This window comes from Muntiacus reevesi, chromosome 2 (genome assembly GCF_963930625.1).
Source record: "Muntiacus reevesi chromosome 2, mMunRee1.1, whole genome shotgun sequence".
Lineage (NCBI taxonomy): Eukaryota > Metazoa > Chordata > Mammalia > Artiodactyla > Cervidae > Muntiacus > Muntiacus reevesi.
In genome coordinates, this window is record NC_089250.1 from 88389246 (window position 1) to 88413875 (window position 24630).

The window sequence follows — 24630 nt, forward strand, 5'->3', positions numbered from 1 at the left end:
TCAACTCTACCTCCAGTTTCAACTCCTGAAGCAAATACCTCCAAAATACAGCTATGGCTTTTTAAAGTCTTCAACAATTCAGTTCCTGCAAAAGTGTTCAGAGAGTCACAAATTTGATGAATAGGCACCTTGGGTTTTAATGCCTTCATCGCTGTAGTGCCTCTGAGAGGCATTCATTTATTTTCCACCGATGCCCTGCCTACTTCCAAAAATGTTAAAAGCACAAGTACAATAAAACTCTTTAAATGGCATGTGTGGATTAAGCTCTGAGTAATGGAGTAGGGAGCATGGGAATCTCAGAAATCTAGAACTCGAAGGAAACTACTGAGCAGAGGCCTTAACTTCAAACTTTCTGGCAGCCAAGAGGAAAAGAAGAAAAAGGAATTAAAAAAAATTAACTAGAGCGTCTCTGATGGTGCAGTGGTAAAGAATCGCCTGCCGATGCAGGGGACACAGATGTGATGCCTGGTAGGGGGAAGATCTGCCGGGCACCATGGCGACTAAGCGCCACAACTACTGAGCCTAAAAGCTGCAACTACTAAAGCCAGCGCACTTAAAACCCAGGCTCTGCAAACACAGGAGCCGCTGCCGTGAGAGGCCCGCGCACCACAGCTAGAGAGCAGCCCCCGCTCGCTGCAACGAGAGAAGACTTGGGCACGGCAGTAAAGACCCAGGACAGGCAGAAGTAAATAAATGAAGATTTTTTAAAAAATAAAAATTAGCTAACAGTTTAAAAAATTTTTATTGTGGTAAGAATTCCGGTCCCTGGACAAAACTGGAGCCCATTATACAGAGTGAAGTAAGCCAGAAAGATAAACAACATTACAGCCATACTAACACATATATATGGAATTTAGAAAGATGGTAACGATAACCCTATATGCAAAACAGAAAAAGAGATACAGAAGTACAGAACAGACTTTTGAACTTTGTGGGAGAAGGTGAGGGTGGGATGTTTCAAAAGAACAGCATGTGTATTATCTATGGTGAAACAGATCACTAGCCCAGGTGAGATGCATGAGACGAGTGCTCGGGCCTGGGGCACTGGGAAGACCCAGAGGAGTTGGGTGGAGAAGGAGGAGGGAGGGGGGATAGGGATGGGGAATACGTGTAACTCTATGGCTGATTTGTGTCAATGTATGACAAAACCCACTGAAATGTTGTGAAGTAATTGCCCTCCAACTAATAAAATAAAATTTAAAAAAAAATATTAAAAAAAAAAAAGAAATGAAGTAAATCTTTTTGTTTTCTCTGAAAAAAAAAAAAAAAGAATTCCGGTCCCATCACTTCCTGGCAAATAGATGGGGAAACATTGGAAACAGTGACGGACTTTATTTTTTGGGGCCCCAAAATCACTGCAGATGGTGACTGAAGCCATGCAATTAAAAGATGCTTGCTCCTTGGAAGAAAAGCTATGACCAAGCTAGACAGCATATTGAAAAACAGAGACATTACTTTGCCAACCAAGGTCTGTCTAGTCAAGGTTATGGTTTTTCCAGTAGTCATGTATGGATGTGACAGTTGGACCATAAAGAAAGCTGAGCGCCGGAGAACTGGTGCTTTGGAACTGTGGTGTTGGAGAAGACTCCTGAGAGTCCCTTGGACTGCAAGGAGATCCAACCAGTCAATCCAAAAGGAAACCAGTCCTGAATATTCATTGGAAGAACTGATGCTGAAGCCGAAACTCCAATACATTGGCCACCTGATGAAAGAACCGACTCGTTTGAAAAGACCCTGATGCTGGGAAAGATTGAAGGCAGGAGGTGAAGGGGATGACAGAGGATGAGATAGTTGGATGGCATCACCGACATGACGGACATGAGTTTGAGTAGTCTTTGGGAGTTTGTGATAGATAGGGAGGCCTGGTGTGCTGCATTCCATGGGGTCGCAAACAGTCAGACATGACTGAATGACTGAACTGAAATGAATTGAAGAATTCTTAACAAGAGGTCTACCCTCCTAAAATTTTTTAATGTATTTTATTGAAGTATAGTTGATTTGCAATATTGCGTTAATTTATGCTGTATAGCAAAGTGAATCAGTTATATATGTATACATTCCTTTTTAAAATTATTTTCCATTATGGCTTGTCACAGGATACTGAATATAGTCCCCTGTGTTATACTGTGGGGCCTTGTTGTTTATCCAGCCTATATATACTAGTTTGTGTCTGATAATCCCAAACTCCCAATCCTTCCCTCCCCCATTCCCCCATTCCTTGGCAAACACAAGTCTGATCTCTATGTCTGTGACTCTGTTGTTTTTGTTTCATAGATAAGTTCATTTGTGTTGTATTTTGTTTTTTAAGACTTTTTTTGATGCGGATTATTTTTAAAGTCTTTATTGAATTTGTTACAATATTGTCTGTTTTATGATTTGACTTTTTGGTTGAGAGGCACATGGGGTCTCAGCACCCCAGCCAGGGACTGCGCCTGCATCCCCTGCATGGGAAGGCAAAGTCTTAACCACTGGGCCACCAGGGAGCTCCCTGTGTTGTAGCTTAGGTCCCACATATTAGTGCTATCGTATGGTTTTATCTTTCTCTTTCTGACTTATCTAATCTAGTGTCATAACCAGGCTGCTGCAAATGGAATTATTTCATTTCTTTCTGTGACTGAGTCATATTTCACCTCCTAACAAAAATTTTAATGCCTAGTACACTGTTGTTACCATAGGTACAATGTCATACAGCTTATTTCTAGAGCATATCTTATTCATGCTACTTAACTGAAACTTTGTGCCCATTGATTAGTAACTCCCCATTTTCCTTTCTTCCCAGTCTCTGGCAATCACCTTCCTGCTCAGATTCTATGATCTTAACTATTTAAATACCTCATACAAGTGGAATCACACAGTATTTGTCTTTCTCAGATTGACTCATTTCACTTAGCATTATGTCCTCAAGATTCATTCATGTTGTCACATGTGGCAGAATTTCCTTCTTTTTTAAGCCTGATACTATTCCATTGCATGTATTTACCACATTTGCTTTAGTCATTCATCTATCAGTAGACATTTATGGCTGTTATGAATCATCATACTGCAAAGACCATGGAAGTACAGATATCTCTCTGACATCTTGATTGCATTCTTTTGGATAAATATCCAGATGTGACATTGCTGGATCAGATGACATTTCTAGTTTTAATATTTTGAGGAACTTCAATAGTCTTTTCCATAGTGGCTGCACCGTTTTGCATCTCTACCAACAGTGTACAGGGTTTTCCATTGCTTCACATTCTCACCAACACCTACTGTCTTTTGTTGGTGACATCCAACCTGACAGGTGTGAGGTAATATCTCATTGTGGTTTTGATTTGCATTTCTATGATTAGTGATGCTGAGCATTTTTTCATGTACCTGTGGGCCATTTGTTTGTCTCCTTTGGTGAAATGCCTGTTTAAGTCCTTAACCCTTTTAAAACGCAGTTTATTAGATTTTTACTGTTGAATTGTGAGAGTCACTTATTTTTCTAGATGTTAACCCTGATCAGATATGTAACTTACAAATATTTTCTCCTGTTCCTTAGGTTGTCTTTTCACTCTGTTAATTGCTTTCTTTGCTGTGTGGAAACTTTTTAGTTCAATGTAATTCCACTTGCTTGTTTTTATTTTTGTTGTCTGTGCTTTTGGTGTCATACTCATGAAATCATTGCCAATACAAACGTTATGTTCTTTTCCCTGTTTTCATCTAGGAGTTTTATAGTTTCAGGTCTTACCTTCACATCTTATCCACTTTGAATTGATATTTGAATATGATGTAAGATTAGGGCTCATTTCGGTCTTTTGCATGTAGCTATCCAGTTTTCCCAAATGGAAACAAGTCTTTGAATCGGTAGAAGCGGATCTTTTCCCAGCTCTGAAACTTAGGGCACACTGTCTCCTTCACTGGTTTTACACCGGCCAAGATATCTGTTCATGTGCCATCTCCTGCCAGACAGGGAACCCGCTGAGGGCAAAGACTGTGTCTTAGTTCCTTTTTTCCTCCAAATACTCATGCATAATAGACATTTGATAAGTGCTCTGATGAATAACTGAACATATACATTTTTGTATGAGGGTCTCTAAACACCAAAGGATAGAAATTTAGGTAAGAAATGTTGGGGAGCTTCCTGGGTGACTCATTGGTAAAGAATTCATCTGTCAATGTTAGATCCCTGGGTCAGGAAGATCCCCTGGAGCAGGAAATGGCAACCCACTCCAGTATTCTCGCCTGGAAAACTCCATCAACAGAGGAGCCTGGTGGCCTACAATCCACGGGGTCACAAGAGTTGGACACGACTGAGCACAAAAGAAATATTTAAAAATAGAGACATTGTTAATTTGGCCATATCTGATGTGGATTCTCACTGGACAGCTGAGGGATAACATTAACTCCTAGGTCTTGAATCCCTTTCACTGACGCCACTGAATTTGATATGCAAAGAGTTATGTTATGCAACTAGATTTTAGTTATGTAACTAAAGAGTGACATATGTCTCAGAAGCAACTTATACCAATTATTTTAAAGATTTTTTAGTGGCTTTCTCTTCTAGTATGGTGCTTAACCCTATTTTTTTCAAAAGAAGAGTCATAAAATTTAGTACCATTTCTATAGCTAATGCTAAAAAAAATTATTGAATAAATGAAGGAGAAAGTGAATGATTAGATGAACAACTTGCTTTCTTACTTCTCTGGGTATTAGAAGAAAAAAAAACTATTGAAGCTGTCTAAGTAAATTTTTATCCCCTTTGAGAATAAGCCAACCAGTCACATGCATATGAAACTGTGTATTTATAGTTCCCTATGTGTGTATATATATAGTTCCTTTTCCCTATATATTTCCATAGAGCCTGCAGTTGGCCCAGCCTTCCAATAACCCTTTTTCTGCGATCAGCCTGGCCCATCCTCTCATTCTGCTTTTTGGTTTTTTTTGACCACGCCTCTTGGTATGCAAGATCTTAGTTCCCCAAGCAGGGATTGAACCCTGAAGTGGAACTCAGAATCCTAACCACTGGACAACCAGGGAAATCCCCATTCTGCAACAGATATGTATTTAAAATCTCTTACATGCTTGGCCCTGTTCTAGATATTTGGAATATATCAATGGTGAAAATATGGAGCTTATCTTCTATTCTTTCAGAATATTTTTCTGTATGCATGACCACATGACCACATCCTGAGGATTTTCAACCTGATCTGCCCCTAGAAGCTGAGCACATGTTGGCCTGGTCCAAGGTTGCATGGAGAACTCCAAGATGCTCCAGTCATCTGGGGCATCTGCAGAGCAGGTCTGGTAGAAAACACTCTCCACTAACCATGTGCATCCCTGGATTCTGGTCCAGTCTCTGACCAACTCCTGCTAACTTTGAGCAATTTACTGACCTCAGTTGGATTAGGTAAGACTAGAATTTTTAACTTGGATTCATGGTTTCTCTGGAATTATACAGGATGTTTTTCTGCAGCTTTTTCTCAGTGGAACAGGGCTGATAAGTGAGGGGAAAATGAAAAGAGTCCAGACTGACTTGATGAGACACACGTTGAAAACATCAAAGGGTTTATAGGGGAAGAGAGTTGAATAGAGTTGATTGGAAGATGATGGGGGTAAGAAGCAAGGTGGGGCAAATTGGGTGGGTGGACAGCGAATTTGGGGAAGTCTGAGAGAGAAGGGAGATTTTGGTTGGCATTACTGTCTGTGTGAGAAATAAACAGGCAGTCCAGTAGTTGGTTAAGACTCCATGCTTTCTTTGCAGAAGGAACAGGCTCAATCCCTGGTCTTGGGACTAAGATTCCACAGGCTGTGCAGCATGATCCCCACCCCCGCAAAAAAGAAAGAAGAAATAGAAAGAGAGATGGTGAAAGGAGATTACTAGACGTTTTCATGAGTAAAATGAAATTTCCTTTAATATTTGGTGAGAAACCAGTAATGAATTGAACTGATTTATAAAATCTTGGTATCCTCAAAGCAATTCCTCAAGTTGAGATTTTACATCAATTCTGGATCAATGTATGTGCATCAGATGGGATCCTTGGTTGAAGGTAACAGATGTCAACTCACACTGATCAAGCATAAAAAGGGTTTAATAAAAGGATTTGGGATTCTCATGAAACTGCTGGGAAGACCAGACAACCCGACTTAGGCTAAAATTCCAGGAATATCAGTCACGATTATGCTGCAGGCTTGATGAGAAACCTTTAGGACCTCTGTTCCGCTGAATGCCAAAGGACGTTACAGTGGTCATCCATGGTACTACTTCTGACAAAGGTCACAATCTTACAAATAATTCCACCTTTGAAAGCTGATGGTTCTGCCCCTGCACTTACAAAAACCCATTGACAGTGTATTATTTCTCTGGTATCCAGTAAAGTCTACCAGAAGTAGGTCTGATGGGTGAAGAAGAGGTCTCACATTATACCTTGTCTTTAAAGAAGTAGATAAGTTTTTATACTATTTCTTGAAGATGCAAGGTCTGTAAAACTGGATATTCTCCAAACATAGCTGCTAGGCAGCCTACAAATGCCAAGGCCCACTGTGGCTCAGTGGTAAAGAATCCGCCTGCAAGGCAGGAAACCCAGGTTTGATCCCTGGGTTGGGAAGATCCCCTGGAGGAGGACATGGCAACCCACTCGGTAATCTTGCCAGGAGAATCCCATGGGCAGAGGAGCCTGGCGGGCTACAGTCCATAGGGCTGCAAAGAGTCGGACACGACTGATGAGCAGCTGAGCACACACTAGCCTCGCTGATCCCCGAAATCCTCTATGGAGGGTGTTACCCTGCACAGACAGAGCTGGCGCTTGCATTAGACTCGCAGCTAGTGAGGACGCTGACAGCTGTGTCTGGGCCGAGAAGGCGCCAACCCAAAGCACGAAAGAAGGCACCAGGGAATTCCCTGGTGGTGCAGTGCAGAGTCAGACATGACTGAGCAACTGACCAACAACTACCTAAGAGGGCAAAGGGCAGCTCTTCTCAGTTCGGCCACTGACCTCTAAGCTCAGACCTGAGGGGAGGCTGTAGGAAGTGAGAATGAAGCAGAAGGAAAGAAGGCCCCGGGTGGAGGGCGGGAATCTGCGAGGCCGCAGACTCTGCTGGGAACTCACCTCCCCCCGTTGAGAACAGCCTCCTGACCACCCTGAGACTCCATCCCTGGGTGCCTTTGACCTTGACGCACACCCCTAGAACCACAGAAATGATTTTCCTCTTGGTGCTGAGGCAGGAACCTGCTATTCTTTGATAAGTTTTTTTCCCATCACTAAAAGAAAAGGGGAAAAAAAACCCACTTACCTTCCTTGATTTTCTCCCCAACTGTTTTCTTCCCATCTTTGTGTCCCCAAGAAACTCATTTTTGTTTTGCAAAACCCACTCCCTCAAAATAAAAACCATTACCAACATTCAAAGCACTTTTTAAAGGGAAACTTTTTCACAAATAGTTTCTGATGACTTTAGCCAGAATTAATTACCGGCTTCCTCTATGCCATCTTAGTATTTTTTTTTTTTTAACCTTTGATTATAGCACATTTCAGTATTCTGGCACTTACTGCACTGTCTTAGCTCTTCTCACTGTAGCTCAGGTGTCCCAGGCTAGATAAGCACTGGGTGACTGTGTTTACCATCGACGTTACTTTGCAACTCATTAACCTAGGGTCAGAGTCTAACTCCATTATAAATGGTCAAAGAAGGTGACATGGATTTTAATGGCCATTCCACATGAGGAGTTTCAAATTATATTTAGAAAAAGGTCAGCAGTTTGAGATTAACTGGAGAACTCCTCAAGGTGACTCTTTTGGGAGACCCAGCATTTGTTGGGATATATAAATTTGGGGCTTGTTTGTCTGAAAAGAAAGAGAAGTCTTCGTACCTAAGGTCCTTATTGTCATTGGACCCTGTTCAATGGCAAGTGTGAGTAAGGCCAAAACTCTTACTTTCCTGCTAAAGCATCTGTGAGGGACCCCAGAGTGCTTTCCACTCCAAGGGGAGGGTGGGAGCAGGCCATGGGTGTACTGAGGTCTCAGAGATCACCCTTTCCTATTCTCCAAGCATTCCACGGCACTTACCCAGGAGTGAAGGGCAGACAGCCCTCCCATCTCATTTCTGCTTTCTTCCAAGACAGGAGTTCTTCTTAAGCAATGGCTAGTTGAAAGGGCAGGCCACCTAGGCAGCTCCCCATAGGCAAATCAGAAGAGGACATAGAGCATCACTAAGATAAATTTAAACCGTAGGGCTTATTAACTCAGGTCTCTCTGCACAACTTCTCCACCAGCTGGTGAAATAGAAGTTGGTCCTTTGTCACTGAAGTCTGACAGGGCCTGAGGGAAGAAAAATTTTAAAACAGCTTTTTCCGATGCTACCATGACTACTGAGAATTTTGAGATGAACTCGGGACAAATCGGCTTAAATTTCGCAGTGAGTTGAAACCCTGAAACGAAGCAATGCATGGCTTAGCACTGTTTCAGAGAGTGACTGTCTACACATTCAATCAATCATTGTGTCTCTCCAGAAGTACTCAGATCAGAAGAAATCTGAGAATAGATTCTTTTAGAAAAGTGGAAGAAGACTTGACAACCATTTTGAGATTGTTGATTAGGCTTGGGGCATTCAGAGAGTGTTGATTAGTAAACTAACATGTTTCTATATATATATATATATAAAATTGGCATGCCACGTGACTTGTGGGATGTTAGTTACCCAACCAGAGATTGAACGCGTGCCCCTTGCCATGGAAGCATGGAGTCCTCACCACTGGACCACCAGACAATTCCCTACAAGTTTTTTTAACGGAAAATGAGTTTCTTTCTGTTTCCCATTCATGAACATTGAAGATAATTTTACAAATGTCAGGCTCCAAATTACACACTCTGGCTAGGGTCTCAGCGCACCTCCACCCCCTAAACCACAGCCAGGGCCATTCACATGGGCAAGTGAGGAACCCCACCTCTGGCAGAGCTGCAGAGCCCAGCTCCATCCTGCCAGGCCGTTCCTGTCCCTCATAAAGCCCGCGGGCCTGCCTGTCTGACGCTCACGGACCCCTCACCTCTGTCCAGCGTGGCCCTATGGGGACTTGGTCATCCCATCTCAGAGCCCCTGCTTGTCTGCCATTACTCACTTGGGCCCATGTCCTCCTGCCTTTGCCTATCCCAGCTTTTTGAGGACAGGGAACCTTTATTACTTTTCTTTATTCTCCCCAAGAGCTAGCACACTGCCAAAAACAGGGTAGACACGTGTCTTTTGAATGAAAAACATAAACGGATGAATTAGTGGTTTAGGTTTCGACCTCTGCCTGCTGACACTTGTAGCTTCTGCCGAACCCTCCTATGTCTCAATGACTTCAGTCCTGCTTCCCAGCTATCTGCCTGCCTGGCCTTGTCGCCGTCTACACCCTGGATAAACATAGTCCTCAACCGAAGGGAGTGGTGGGCCTCCAGTCATACCTTCACAGACGGTGAAGATTTGGATGGGCTGCGGATGGGGGTAGGGAAGGGAGTGGGGACTAGCTCCCAGGGTACTTGACAGGCTTTCCTGGCATTGGTTCCTCTGCTTCTAATGCATTTCCATCTCCTCCCATTACCTCTCTGCCTCTTTCCCAACCACCACCAAAAAAACCCCCAATAGTATTGTTTTTCAAAGCTTTTATCAAGTGACAACTCTTTCATGAAGCTTCCCTGATGCCCCAGCCAAACTTCCGACTAACCTCCTTCCTCAGCCACCTTAGCATCTTTTCTGAACTTTGCAGCTCTGATCCCAGGGCCTGAGCTGTCTGTGTTCATGTCTCAGCTCCACAGCAAGATCACGGCCTTCTGGCAAATGGGTATTTTTTCATCTTTTTCTTCCCATAAGTGCCCAGCACAGTTGGTATTTGATAAATATTTCTTGGATTCAACTGATAGCAGCAAAACCTTCCAGAGTGACTATTTTAAGGGACAACCCCTGACTGGACACTGATGTGTTGTTGGAACCCATCTTGATTTGTACGCATGAGTGCTGTTACCTCACACTTGGAGTATTCCTGCTCTAGTTAGACCATCTATCAACTAGCTTCTAGTTACCTCACCTACCAAGTTTCAAAGAATCTTAAGTATTTTAATGACTTTGCATACTGCATTAGATTTACAAATGAAATGACTTCCTTTCAAATGCCGAAATGGGTACCTGGCAGTATCAGGAACCCAGGACCCCTGAGTGAACTTCCCGAGCCCTCCCCGCTCCCACCTCCTCTGACAATTGCAGCTCAAGAGTAGTAATAATATCCTCCACTTAGATAGCACCTTGCCCCATCGGCTTGTCGCCGAGTTTCATAAACAGTAATTAATGCAGTTTAGACGTTAGTCTCAACTGTTTACCCTGGCTCACAATTAATTACCTAATTGCCAAGCTAGGAAGACATGACTTGCATATAATTTTATCAGCATGTGCACGCACACGGGTGACTCAGATTCACAGAGTTGCCCTTTAGTGAAGCAGGAGATACACACGCTGCGGCAACAGAAACAATGGAAGAGCCAGCCAAGCCTCTCGGCCTCAGAAGGCAGGTGCTGTTTATTATAAACTCCCCACTGCGCAGTGGGCTGAATGAGTCACCCTGAGGCCAGACAGCTTTTCCAAGGTGTGAGGAGACCTGGCTCCAACTTTGTTTAAAAACTTGTGTTTGTGCAAATGTGCTTGGAAGCTTTCAGAGGAAAGGGCTTGTCCTCTCAAAACAACCTGTTTTAACAGAAAATAAACTGCGCGTTCTGTTCCCTGTATGGCTGGAGAGTCTCCATGGAGCATCCATAAAGGAGGGGGAGTGAGGGGTTCCTAGCTGAGACGCCTTAGTCTCAGGGGAGCTGAGGCTCCATGGGGTCTGAGGATGTTGGTCTGGAGGGGGATGTTGGGAGGGAGGGGACTTGGAGGATGTCCTTCTGCTCTGCCCAGGACAGAATGCCAACCAGAGTGCCCAATGGGCTCCAGGACTTGTTAGCCAGACCAGAAGGCAAGACTCTGCCTGAGAACTCTTTCATTTTATTTATTTGTTTATTTTTGGCTGGGCTGGGTCTTCGTTGCTACCTGGGCTTTCTCTAGTTGCTGACTTCTCATCATGGAGGCTTTTCTTGCTGTGGATCATGGGCTCTAGAACTTGGGGGCTTCATTTGCTGTGGCTTAGTTGCTCCATGGCATGTGGGATCTTCTTGGACCAGGGGTAGAACCCATGTCCCTGCACCGGCAGGCAGATTCTTAACCTCTGGCCCACCAGGGAAGGCCCTTGAAGAGTCTTTTAAAGTGGGACTGTGCTGAGTGTGTGGGGCAGAGCAGAAGGCTCTGGGCAGGTTGACAATGGGAATCGGGGGAACTGGAGTGAAAATCAAGGGTGAGGGTGTGGTGACTTTAAGTCTTAGCCCTGCATCTGTGTTCTTTTACCATGTGCATTTCATTCACAGTACCAGGGATGACATCAAGCTGATTTTAATATTAACATATTTCACACTGAGCCTTTCAGTGCTAACCATTATGAGAAACAAATTACAGATATAAATATAGATGTAGATATAAATACAGATATAAAACGAGAGGAGATGATGAGGATTCTATTATCTTACTAAATTCTTGATTATTGTCTCTAGCTCTTGACAGCATTCTGCCTACAGATTTCGTTCGGTTTCATGCTGTTTCCTTTTCTGAATCAAGCGCAGAGACCTTCTCAGCTCCTCACTCTTCTGGATCTTATTTCTGAATTGATGGGAGGAATGTTGCTATGGTAAGGACATGTTATTTCATAAATGTTGACAAATCATCTGCCTAATAACCGATTGCATCATCTTCTAGGAGATCTTCATAGCTTTGGTGAGCTTGGCTTTGCTTCAGGGTGCCACCTCAAAGGCCTGAGTGGGTAGAGACACAGAGGGAGACAGGGCAGGAACCAACCGCGATGGCAGAATCAAGCCAGCTGTGGGCTTGGCCCCTTAGCTGGGAGTCAGTCTAATCTCCATGCCTGAAGCACGGCGCTTGGGCTTGCTCACCCTGGCAGAGCATTTAAGGCCGTTCAAGCCAGGGGAGGATCTGGGCAGCACCGGTGGGGTGGATGGCCCTCCGTCTCAGGCGGGGAGCACTCTTAGGGTTCTGAGTGAGAAATCTGCCAAGAGCAGGACCTCAGCGGGTGGCCCTGGATTCAGAGCATGGAACTAAGCTGCCCACGTGGGGAGGCTGGCCAGAGTTAGGCAAACTATCGAGAGCCTCAATCAAACAGGTTACGGGTCTCGGGGAGATTCATTCGAATCATAAACTATGTACATACATGTCCAAGGCTCACCTTCTGGGCCCTGGAGACCAGCTCCCGGGCTCAGAGTCTCAACCCACTCACTTCTTTTTTCCTCTCTTTTTTGGCAATGTTACTGTTTTTATTTGGAAATTGATGTTCTTATGGTGCTCTGTCACTCTTCCCTGCTGGCTCAGATGGTGAAGTCTCTGCCTGCCATGCAGGAGACTTGACTTTGATCCCTGGGTCAGGAAGACCCCCTGGAGAAGAGAATGGCAACCCAGTCCAGTATTCTTGTTGGGGAATTCCATGGACAGAGAAGCCTGGCAGGCTATAGTCCATGGGGTTGCAAAGAGTCGGACACAACTGAATGATTAACACTTCCACTCTCACGGTGCTCTGTATTATTTTTATTGAAGTATAGTTGATTTACAGTGTTGTGTTGGTTTCATGTATACGGCAAAGTGATTCAGTTACACACATACGCGCACACGTATTCATACATATATATTCTTTTACAGATTCTTTTCCCTTTAGGTTATTTTAAGATAGTGAGTAGAGTTCCCTGTGCTGTACAGTAGGTCCACGTTGGTTATCTATTTTATATATAGTAGTGTATATGTCAGTCCCAACCTCCTAAATTACGTGCACCCCCTTCCCCCCTTTGGTAACCATAAGTGTGTTTTCCATGTCTAAACTGGCTCACTCACTTCTGATATCCTGTCAGAGCTGATAGGGGGTGGGGAGGGCTCGTGGAAGCAGAGGCTGGCAGCGATTCATATCAAGCCTAAATTCTCTGCCCTTTCACTTGCTTAAGAATCCAAACAACGCTTACCTTGCGTGAAATGAATTCTCAACTGCATCTTTCTTTAAGGGTTGTTACTTAGACAAAAACAGATATTAGTGTTTAGTTGAAGGTGTGGGATCTTAGTGAAGGGTTATATTTTAATAGAGATAGTAATAGTGGTTGAATCAGAGACCATTATTGCTTATCTCTGAATTGCACATGAAGAAAATAGATTTGCTGGGTAGATGCATCTGTTAACAGTCCCCACCGGCTGTTCACCTGGGTGACACTCTTTAGAAATGGAATTCCCAAAATTAAACGTGTTTAGAGACAGCAGGTTTGAGAGTTCAGCATGCTCTGCCTGCTTTTCTCGTCTCTTCATTTATGCTTTCCTTCTCGTCTTTCATTCCTTCCCCTTCTCCTTCCCTCCCCGACCCTGCCATCCCTCCCTTGTTTCCTTCCTTTCTTCCTTCCATTTCCTTTCCTTCTCTCAGTGACTCACATATGCCAAACCAGGCACAATGACCTAACGGTCATTGTGATCAGAGCTGATGGAGGGAGCCATTCCCTAAATAAGACTAGAAAAGGAACAGAGATATCTGTCTCAGTCTGGAGGGTCAACGGGGGCTAATTCCAGGAGAGCTGAACTGTTCGAGGGTATAGGATTTAGCCAGGTGGAGAAGGATGTTCCGAGTAGCAGGCATCACAGATGTGGAGACCCAGCAGCATGAGAGAGCAGAATGCATTCAAAGACCGTCAGGTATGGGCAAGATCTGGCACAAAACGGTGAGAGGGTGCTGCTCTGGTCCTCCAGCCTGTGATTCGGGGGATCTTAAATCCAGCCCTGTCTGAGGCCCTCTCTCCTCCTGTTAGTCTCTGAGTGTAAGCCTCTATGCAATAATATCTTCTCTGTGTCACATTTACTCATAAAAGACATAAAGAAAATGTTCCCAGGATGGAGGACAACTTCCCTCAAGTCCGGCGTTATCCTTAGCTGAACAGGGAGCTCTCTGACAAACTTGGTGCGTCTTATGGACTTTGTGTATGATCAACACACAGCAAGTCAGCGCTCCTTCTCCACGACACGCAGGTAGCCTGGACACGCACTGCTTTCATGCTGATGAATGCTTCCTGCAGGCCGGGGGAGAACAGGCATGAAGGTAAAGAGCACAGTGAGCTCCCAGAGGTACTGGGAGTACCTCTGGGCAGTACTGGCACCTTTAATCCTGTTGGGTGGTATTCCTTATCTCCAGATGCCAATGGCCCACACGTGGATAAAAGGAAACCCAGAGGGGGGCACTGAAGTGAACATCCAAATGATGCTGTCTATTATCTCTCTAGACAATAGCCCCCACTCTGTAACTGGGAGTGAGATGTGCTGTGGGCAGGAAGCTATGGATTAAGAGGGAGTTGCAAGTAACATTATGATGTGGACAAAGACGTCGTCTGTAAAACCTTTGTGCAAGTTTCCTTCTTCTCAAGCGTGCCTGAGCTGCTGCTGCAGTGTCTGCTCTTTTGATGTTACCTGGCTCTGAAGATCTTTTCAGTTTCCCATAGGTTACCCTCAAGATGTGACAGAAGTGAGGACCACTGAACAGAGGAGACTGACATCACTTACAGAAGGTTTTGGAGCAAGGGTTGGATCTGAAACGTCATAGATGAGTCATTAGGAGATACAGGCAGGGACCAGATCTAGAAGATGGGCTCTGGAAGATTTTTCTTTCTTTCTTTAGTATCATCACAATTTCAGACTGCTTGTAACAAGAAAGAGAATTTGGAGTAGGGATGAAGAGGTTCATTTCCGGGATAGCATTCCAAGGACAATGAGAAAAGAATAGTTACTGGGATTCACTAATGTATAATCCCCTCAACATTGATGGGCTGTTACTTTGGCATAATATTTCTTCAGATTATTATGTTAACTTGCTTTTCAAAAAGAAAAACCAAAAAACAAACCTATAGGTTTGGGTTTACTACTCCAATATTTTATTTGAGGAACAAGAAGATTTTGAGAATAATTAGTCTTCCATCAGCCATCTTAGCATTTTCTATAAATTTTCAGAGAACTATGAAAAGAACAATATAAAATAATGCCACTTTTAAAGACTTTTTGTCATCTTTTGTCTCTGATACCAGGAAAAGAGTATTTTTAAGCTAGTATCGATCACAATTTTAATGGCATTGCAAACGTCAGGGTTGGCAAGGACAGATTTCTGTTACTAGTGGCAGAAAACAAGGCTAAGTTCCACGGTGGCTCAGATGGTAATAAATCCACCTGCAATATAGGAGACCTGGGTTCGACCCCTGGGTCCAGAAAATCCCCTGGAGGAGAGAATGACTACTCATTCCAGTATCCTTGCCTGGAGAATCCCATGGACAGAGGAGCCTGGCAGGCTACAGTTCATGGGGTCATGAAGAGTCAGACATGACTGAGCAACTAACACCCATGATACGAAATCACTCTCAGATTAACTAGACACATAGCCAAATGGAAACAATATCTTCCCATCTGCTCATGGAACTTCAGAAATGTGTCTCAGGAGGCTCGGAGGAGCTAGGGGTCTTTATGTCTTGGAGCAGCAATACTTTGGTGAGAGGCAAACTGATAGATAAAAAGTGATTTATTAGAACAGGACGCTTGTGAGGCTTACATGCAGGTGGGTGAGAGGGTTCTGCACCCAGAAAGCTTAGTGGACTAGAGTCTTACAGTCAAAGGAGGCATGTGGAAGGGAAGAGGACCACCTTCTTCCTTGTTGTGGAGTAGACGCCAAGCTTCCATCATGAGCTCCCCCTTCATGTTGGGCAGGGGAGTTTTCTTGTCCCTGTGTGGTCAAGCCAGGAGTTATCACAGCACAATGGAAATAAGCAAAAATGTGGTGGTAACATGCTAAAAATGGTAAATCGTCACAGGTTTCAGTATAATGTCCTTCCCTTATCCTTTTGCTTTTAGTGTGCCCGGAGAGCACGTCTTAGGAATCATTAACTTACTGAGCTCACTGGGCAGATAGGAGTCTTATTCCACCGTTGTTTTATTGTTTGGGGCATGTCATTTGCTTCTATTGCGTGGTTTTGTTGCTAAGCAAGCCTGCTTGGTTTTATGATTAAGCAAACCTGTTTTCTTGAGTGATCATTAACTTATGAGGGTCTCCCATATTTTTTCTCTGCTTATAATCCCCCAGTGGGATTAACTATGTAATTACCTACTTTGTCTTTTTACTCTGTCTGGATCCCTCAGGTTAACCAAGAGCAGAAGTCATGAGATTCTGGTAACTAACTTTTTCATAAAACTCACTTGAAACTAACCATTCTTTAATATAAGCATGATTAAGGAGAGGTTTTGAGAATTGTTAGTTTTAATTAAATAACTTCCTGCCACTGTTGTTGGTTGGGTTACCCGGTGGCACATTTTACAGCTAATCGAGGCTGATAGATTCATGACATACATTTCACAGAAACATTTTTAAAGATTTTCCCATAGCCCTGGAAGGGACTGATGAGTAAAAATCCACTTTGAACATTTTCCAAGACAATGTCATCTGAGCCTTGCTCAGCACCACAGCCCTAGAGAGACACAATCAAACTCTTGTTCATTTACTAAAAGAGATTCAAGGCTGCTTCCTGAGGAAAACTGTGGCCTTACCTGCAGAAAAAAAGGGTAAAGACATTTGGGGGCAGAAAACCAGAAGCTCAGAATAGCTCATAAATATCAAGGTTGCTAAGAAGTTTAGAGCAGTTAGAGTTTTAAGATACATTTCTCAGAGGAAGAGGTTAGTATTCTCTACTAGGTCTAACACCTAGAGAGTTTGTCTGTCACAGGTGGTAATGGGATTCTTGGTGGTAGATGAGACAGCCTGGAGCAGGACAGATTGTAAAATTTGTGGGATCTGGTGCAAAACAAAAAGGCAGAGGCCCTTGTTAAAAAATCAGGAGTTTCAAGATGGCAACCCCAGAGCGTCTGTCTAAGGCAGGACTCTGCTGAGCAGAGTAACTGCACAGGCTGAATACCCATCATGAGCCTGCAGGGAGGAGAGGAGTGAAATCAAGCCTTAATGATGGGATCCTAGGGAAAATCAACTGTCAAGCAGAAGAGATAGACATTGAGACAGGGAGGTCAAGGAGGGAGAAAAAGAGCCAAGGGCAAATAGAGTCTCAGAAGCCAAGAGAAGTCATACAGAAACCACATGAACCTTCCTCCTTGTCCTTGTACTTCCAGCATGCTGGCAGAAAACATATATCCAGTTGCTGTGGGATGTAGTCACCTGTCTAAGGTTCTAATGCTGTAAGGATTCAAAAGCACCCTTGGCATTTTGCAGACAAGAGGTCATCACTGACCCGGATTAATAAAATTGAAACAGCCAGATGCCAGATTGTCCTGAGAATGGACAGGGAGGTGAAATAGTGGAGGCAACTCCAAGGACCTGTCTGCTGAGCAAGAGGAGAGGATTGAAAAGATGGCAGTACTTCCCTGGTGGTTCAGGTAGTAAAGAATTTACCTACAACACTGGAGACATGGGTTCGATCCCTGGGTTGGGAAGATCCCTTGGAGAAGGGAATGAGAAACCACTCCAGTATTCTTGCCTGGAGGACTTCATGGACAAAGGGGCCTGGTGTGCTATAGGCCATGCGATCATGAAGAGTCGGACGCAACTGAGTAACTAACAAACACACCTGCTGGAGATGCTTAGCTATGAGAGGTGGTGGTGGTGGTGGTGTTTTATGTTTTTTTGGAAGATGGGAGGCAAACCATTCAATATCACAGTAATGCAAGTCTATGCCCCAACCAGTGATGCTGAATAAGTTGAACAGTTCTAATAAGACCTTTTAGAACTAACACTCCAAAAAGGTGTCCTTTTCATCATAGGGGACTGGAATGGAAAAGTAGGAAGCCAAGAAACACCTGGTGTAACAGGAAAATTTGGCCTTGGAGTACAGAATGAAGCAGAGCAAAGGCTAATAGAGTTTTGCAAAAAGAACACACTAGTCATAGCAAATACCCTCTTCCAACAACACAAGAGAAGACTCTACATGGATATCACCAGATGATCAATAACGAAATCAGATCAATTATATTCCTTGCAGGAAAAGAAGGAGAAGATATATACAGTCAGCAAAATATGACTGGGAGTTGACTGTGGCTCAGATCATGAACTCTATTGCCAAATTCAGACTTAAATTGAAGAAAGTAGGGAAAACCACTAGACCATTCAGGTATGACCTAAATCAAATCCCTTATGATTATACAGTGGGAGTGACAAATAGATTTAAGAAATTAGATTTGATAGACAGAGTGCCTGAAGAGCTATGGGCAGAGGTTCATGAGGAGGCAGTGACCAAGACCATCCCCAAGAAAAAGAAATGCAAAAAGGCAAAACGGTTGTCTCAGGAGGCCTTACAAATAGCTAAGAAGAGAAGATAAAGGCAAAGGAGAATGATATATTCATTTGAATGCAGAGTTCCAAAGAATAGTAGGGAGAGAACAAGACAGCCTTCTTCAGTGATCAGTGCAAAGAAATATAGGAAAACAATAGAATGGGAAAGACTAGAGATCTCGTCAAGAAAATTAGAGATACCAAGGGAACATTTCATGCAAAGATGGGCACAATAAAGGACAGAAATGGTATGGACCTAACAGAAGCAGAAGATATTAAGAAGAGGTGGCAAGAATACACAGAAGAACTGTACAAAAAAGATCTTCATGAGCCAGATAACCACAATGGTGTGATCACTCACCTAGAGCCAGACATCCTGGAATGTGAAGTCAGGTGGGCCTTAGAAAGCATCACTATGAATAAAGCTAGTGGAGGTGACGGAATTCCAGTTGAGCTATTTCAAATCCCAAAAGATGATGCTGTGGAAGTGCTGCACTCAACATGCCAGCAAATTTGGAAGACTTATCAGTGGCCACAGGACTGGAAAATGTCAGTTTCCATTCCAATCCCAAAGAAAGGAGATGCCAAAGAATGTTCAAACTACCACACAATTGCACTCATCTCACACTTTAGCAAAGTGATGCTCAAAATTCTCCAAGTCAGGCTTCAACAGTATGTGAATCGTGGACTTCCAGATGTTGAAGCTGGATTTAGAAAAGGCAGAGGAACCAGAGATCAAATTGCCAACATCCATTGTATCATAGAAAAAGAAAGAAAATTCCAGAAAAACATCTACTTCTGCTTTATTGACCATGCCAAAGCCTTTCACTGTGTGGATCACAACAAATTGTGGAAAATTCTTAAAGGGATGGGAATACCATACCACCTGACCTGCCTCCTGAGAAATCTGTGTGCAGATCAAGAAGCAATAGTTAGAACTGGACATGGAACAAGAGACTGGTTCCAAATTGGGAAAGGAGTGCATAAAGGCTGTATATTGTCACCCTGCTTATTTAACTTATATGCAGAGTACATCATGTGAAATGCTGGGCTGGATGAAGTACAAGCTGGAATCAAGATTGCCGGGAGAAATATCAATAACCTCAGATACGCATATGACACCACCCTTATGGCAGAAAATGAAGAAGAACTAAAAAGCCTCTTGATGAAAGTGAAAGAGGAGAGTGAAAAAGTTGGCTTAAAACTCAACTTTCAAAAAACTAAGATCATGGCATCTGGTCCCAGCACTTCGTGGCAAATAGGTGGGGAAACTATGGAAACAGTGAGAGACTTCATTTTTGGGGGACTCCAAAATCACTGCAGATGGTAACTGCAGCCATGAAATTAAAAGACGCTTGCTCCTTGGAAGAAAAGTTATGACCAACCTAGACAGCATATTAAAAAGCACAGAGACATTAGTTTGCCAACCACAGTCCATCTAGTCAAAGCTATGGTTTTTTCAGTGGTCATGTATGGATGTGAGAGTTGGACCATAAAGAAAGCTGAGTGCTGAAGAATTGATGCTCTTGAACTGTGATGTTGGAGAAAACTCTTGAGAGTCCCTTGGACTGCAAGGAAATCCAACCATCAATTGTAAAAGAAATCAGTCCTGAATATTCATTGAAAGGACTGATGCTGAAGCTCCAATACTTTGGCCACCTGATGCGAAGAACTGACTCCTTGGAAAAGATCCTGATGCTGGGAAAGATTGAAGGCAGGAGGAGAAAGGGATGACAGAGGATGAGATGGCTGGATTGCATCACTGACTCAACGGAGATGAGTTTGAGCAAGCTTTGGAAGTTGGTGACAGACAGGGAAGCCTGGCGTGTTGCAGTCCTTGGGGTCGCAAAAATCGGACACGACTGAGAGACTGAACTGAGCTGAACTGAAGATGGGAGAGAATTACACATGTTTTCATGCAGAAGGAAAGACGCCAATGGTACAAGGTAAAGTCGGAGAAAGAGGAGAAAGAAAAATGAAGAGAAGACAGGAAATGACTAAAGCTTAGAGGAGAACATTCCTATGGGTTGAATGGCATAGGATTCTGAGACCTGGCGAGGCTATTCATTTTGGGAATAAAGGGAAAGTGCATTGAGGAAAAATAAAGTAAGAATGGAGGTGGGGGGATAGACTTGGAGATGGGAACAGAACATGCCTTGAGCTTCGTTTATCTTCTGTATGAAGTAGGAGACCAGGTCATCTGTGGAGGTTAAATACTGAAATCCTTGCCTGGTAATAAAAAGTTGACTTTGATTACTACAGTTCCTTTCCTACAGACACTTCAAAGTTCTTTAGTAACTGCTACTCTCAAGCAACCTCTTCTGGTATTTTGATAGACCCTTTCATTGTGGTATTAATTTCTTTTCCAACTAATTATTTCTTTATATCAAAGAAAAACTTAGACACTTGAAATATTTCTCCCAAGTCTTAACCAATATCAGAAAGAGATTTTCTTTCTATAGCATTTTATAGGGTAATCGTTTCAGAGCATATCGAGCAGAATCAGAGCACGATGGCTGAGAATATAAGACTACTGGGGCAAACCCTTTGCGATGCTAGTTTCCTTGAAAAACAATATTCTGTTTGAAGTAGAACGCTGGTGGGGGGGTTCTGTTAATTTTCCTCCCATAAAACAATATTTTCAGTTTCTTTCTTGCAGAAGGATTGTATCTGAGTCCAAATGGCAGCTCAACCACGACGGTCTAAAATGCAAAGCATGCAAAGTAAAAATTGCAGCCTAAGAAGGCTACCCTGTCAGCATTTCTTATTGAGCCTTTGTTATTCTTATTATTTGACTGAGGTAACATCTTTTTCTTTTTAATTTATTTATTTTAATTGGAGGCTAATTACAATATTGTAGTGTTTTTTGCCAACATTGACATGACTCAGCCATGGGTGTACATCTGTTCCCCATCCTGAACCCCCCTCCCACCTCCCTCCCCATCCCATCCCTCAGGGTCATCCCAGTGCACCACCCCTGAGCACCCTGTCTCATGCATTGAACCTGGACTGGTGATCTGTTTCACATATGACAACATACATGTTTCAATGCTATTCTCTCAAATCATCCCACCCTCGCCTTCTCCCAAAGAGTGCAAAAGACTGTTCTGTATATTTGTGTCTCTTTTGCTGTATCACATGTAGAGTTATCATTACCAATTTTCTAAATTCCATATATATGCATTAGTATACTGTATTGGTATTTTTCTTTCCGGCTTACTTCACTCTGTGTAATAGGCTCCAGTTTCATCCACCTCATTAGAACTGATTCAAATGTATTCTTTTTAATGACTGAGTAAATATTCCATTGTGTATATGAACCACAGCTTCCTTATCCATTTGTCTGCTGATGGACATCTGGGTTGCTTTCACGTCCTGGCTATTATAAACAGTGCTGAGATGAGGTAGCATCTTTTATAGGCTCAGAAATGTTTGTAAGTTTGTTGTTGTTTACTTACTAAGTCATTTCTGACTCTTTTGCAACCCTGGCAGACTATATATAGTCTGCCAGGCTCCTCTGTTCATGGGATTTCCCAGGCAGAATATTGGAGTGGGTTGCCATTTACTTCTCCAGGGGGATCTTCCTGACCCAGAGATTGAACCCACATCTCCTGCCTTGGCAGGCAGGTTCTTTACCACTGAGTCATCAAGGAAGCCTTAATGCTATGCACACAGAAGAGCATTAGTCAAAATCTATAGTCAGACATTGCTCAAAGTTACTTGAAACAGTTTGAGCAAGAACTGTATCCAGGTTTTCAGAGGAGGAGTAAGTGCTTCTTTGTGACTAGAAGGAGATAAAGGGAAATCAGCACCACCATTTGAGATGCTGATAATATCTACAGCACTGGGCTTCTTGGGTGGCTCAGCTGGTAAAGAGTATTGCCAATGCAGGAGACGCAAGAGACGTGGGTTCGATCCAGAGCTGGGAAGGTCCCCTGGAGAAGGAAATGGTAACCCACTCCAATATTCTTGCCTGGAGAATTCCATGGACAGAGGAATCTGGTGAGCTACAGTCCATGGGGTCACAAAGAGCTGGACATGACTGAGCGCACACTCACACACACACACACACACAATATCTGCCTTGGGTAACATCTATAGAGTGAGCTGAGGGGAATCGTTTTTTTCTGACTTCATTTCTACAACGGCTATGGTGAGTTTCTTTACTCTGGTTTCTACTTTTTGAAATGATGGTGGAATAGTAGCTGTTTCTATTACAGGGTGTGGCTTATTTACATTACTCCAGCAAGTAGCATGGAATCACTATTACTTTGGGTTTGTCCTGAAAGAATTGCCATAAGAACTACATTACTTTCCAGGGTACCTAGAAAAGTAGGCATTTTCCAGCTTAGGCTGAACAAATACTGCTGATTATGAGGAGACAGTGTAGTAATGGAATGTTGAGTTTAGAATCTTTTTTTGTAGGTTTTTTTTTTTTTCATGGAAGTCAGTTTGTGCTTTTGTTGGCTTTACTTTAGTGCCTTTAACTCATTCTGTTACTTTTGGTCCCTGTGGTCTGGACTTGGAGATAGAGAATTAAATCTGAGATATGGTCCTTTTTAAAGAGTGCTATGTTGGGCTGCAATCCATGGGGTCGCTAACAGTTGGACTGAACTGAGCGACTTCACTTTCACTTTCATGCATTGGAGAAGGAAATGGCTACCCACTCCAGTGTTCTTGCCTGGAGAATCCCAGGGACAGAGGAGCCTGGTGGGCTGCCATCTATGGGGTCGCACAGAGTCGGACACGACTGAAGTGACTTAGCAGCAGCAGCTGCAGCATGATGACCTTGATAAACTGGTTTCCATAGATTTGTAACATATAAGCCTTGTTTTGGACCACTGTGGTTGCTTTCAAAAACCCTTCTTTTCTCTCTTTCTGTAAGCTTGTATCTCGTTGTGGGTGGATTTCCAAGGGGCTCCTCTTTTTTTTTTTTTTTAGAATGTTTTTGAGAATGCTTTCTTGGAATTACAGAGTTGTTTTCAGCTTTATCTTATGTGTTTGTTTTAATATCTTTACTCATGTTTTGAGCTCTCTTGGTCCTTTGATTCTTCTGATCAAATCTCTTCTGTTCATAATCTTTTCTTGCCAGTTCACCTCAAATATCTGCAGAAATAGTTTTAATCCTGTTGATTACTGTTTTTCTGATCTGAATCTTCTCTGACATCTGTTGGGAGATAAAACATTGATAAAGCGATATATGGCAGCTCCATCCTTTAGCTTCCAGGTTTTCTTAATGCACCTTTTTAATACTTTGTACTCTGCTCAAAATCTTCTCAGCATCTTTCAATACAGATCTCATATTGGTTATTTTAAGCTTAATGGAATTCTGTGGAAGATCAGGGAGCCCTGACGCCTGAGATTCTTTCAACTGGAGTACACCCGTTATGTCTTTTCTCTTTTGGCCAATGATGGATGTCGTCAGCCTTCTGTGCAGTGACTTTAGCTGTTCCTTCTTCTTCATAGGGAGAAAAATTTTCAGTGGATAGTGTGTCTAGGCTGTTTCTCCTCTGAAGAGTCCATCCGACTTTTGATCTAGTTAGTGAATTTTTGTCTGAAATTCACTTATTCTTTTCAGAGAATCATGGTTATTCAAAGTTTGTTCCAAGAGTTCTACATTTCCTGTATGACATGACAGCTCCATTTTTTTTCTTCCATTTTCCCTCTTTGATATTTTATCATCCTTTTAAACAGGTCCAGGAGCAAATCTGCAAGTTACCAACATATATAACATCCATTCATTCAGCACTCTCAGTCCCTTAATTGTGCTATTTTATAGACTTATCACTTTTTAACATATTATATATATGTTATATACATACACACACACACATATATATAACTTGTATATGAACTTTCCTGGTGGCTCAGATAGTAAAGAATCTGCCTGCAATGTGGGAGACCTGGGTTAGATCCCTGGGTTGGGAGGATCCCCTGGAGAAGGGAATGACTATCCACTCCAGTACTCTTGCCTGGAGAATCCCATGGACAGGGGAGCCTAGTAAGCTACAGTCCATGGGGATGAAAAGACTCAAACATGAATGAGCGATTAATACTTCATTTAATAATTTTAATATAGATTAAGTTCTCTGTCCTCAGTACCCAAAAGGATTTCTGGTTACTGTAGGTAGTCAGTGAATATTTGTTGGATGAATACAAAAAGATACATATGGACTGTTTTCTATTTTAGTGTATCACATCAACTTGCATTTGGATGACATGTGGGATAGTTTTTCATTCTGATCCCATTTTTCTTTGCTGAAATCTATGAC

At 42.9% G+C, this 24630-nt stretch overlaps 1 pseudogene; it reads right to left on the reverse strand.

Annotated features, from left to right (window-relative positions):
- LOC136157213 (protein TALPID3-like) overlaps positions 1-24630 on the reverse strand; it is a 114374-nt pseudogene that overhangs the window by 71069 nt on the left and 18675 nt on the right.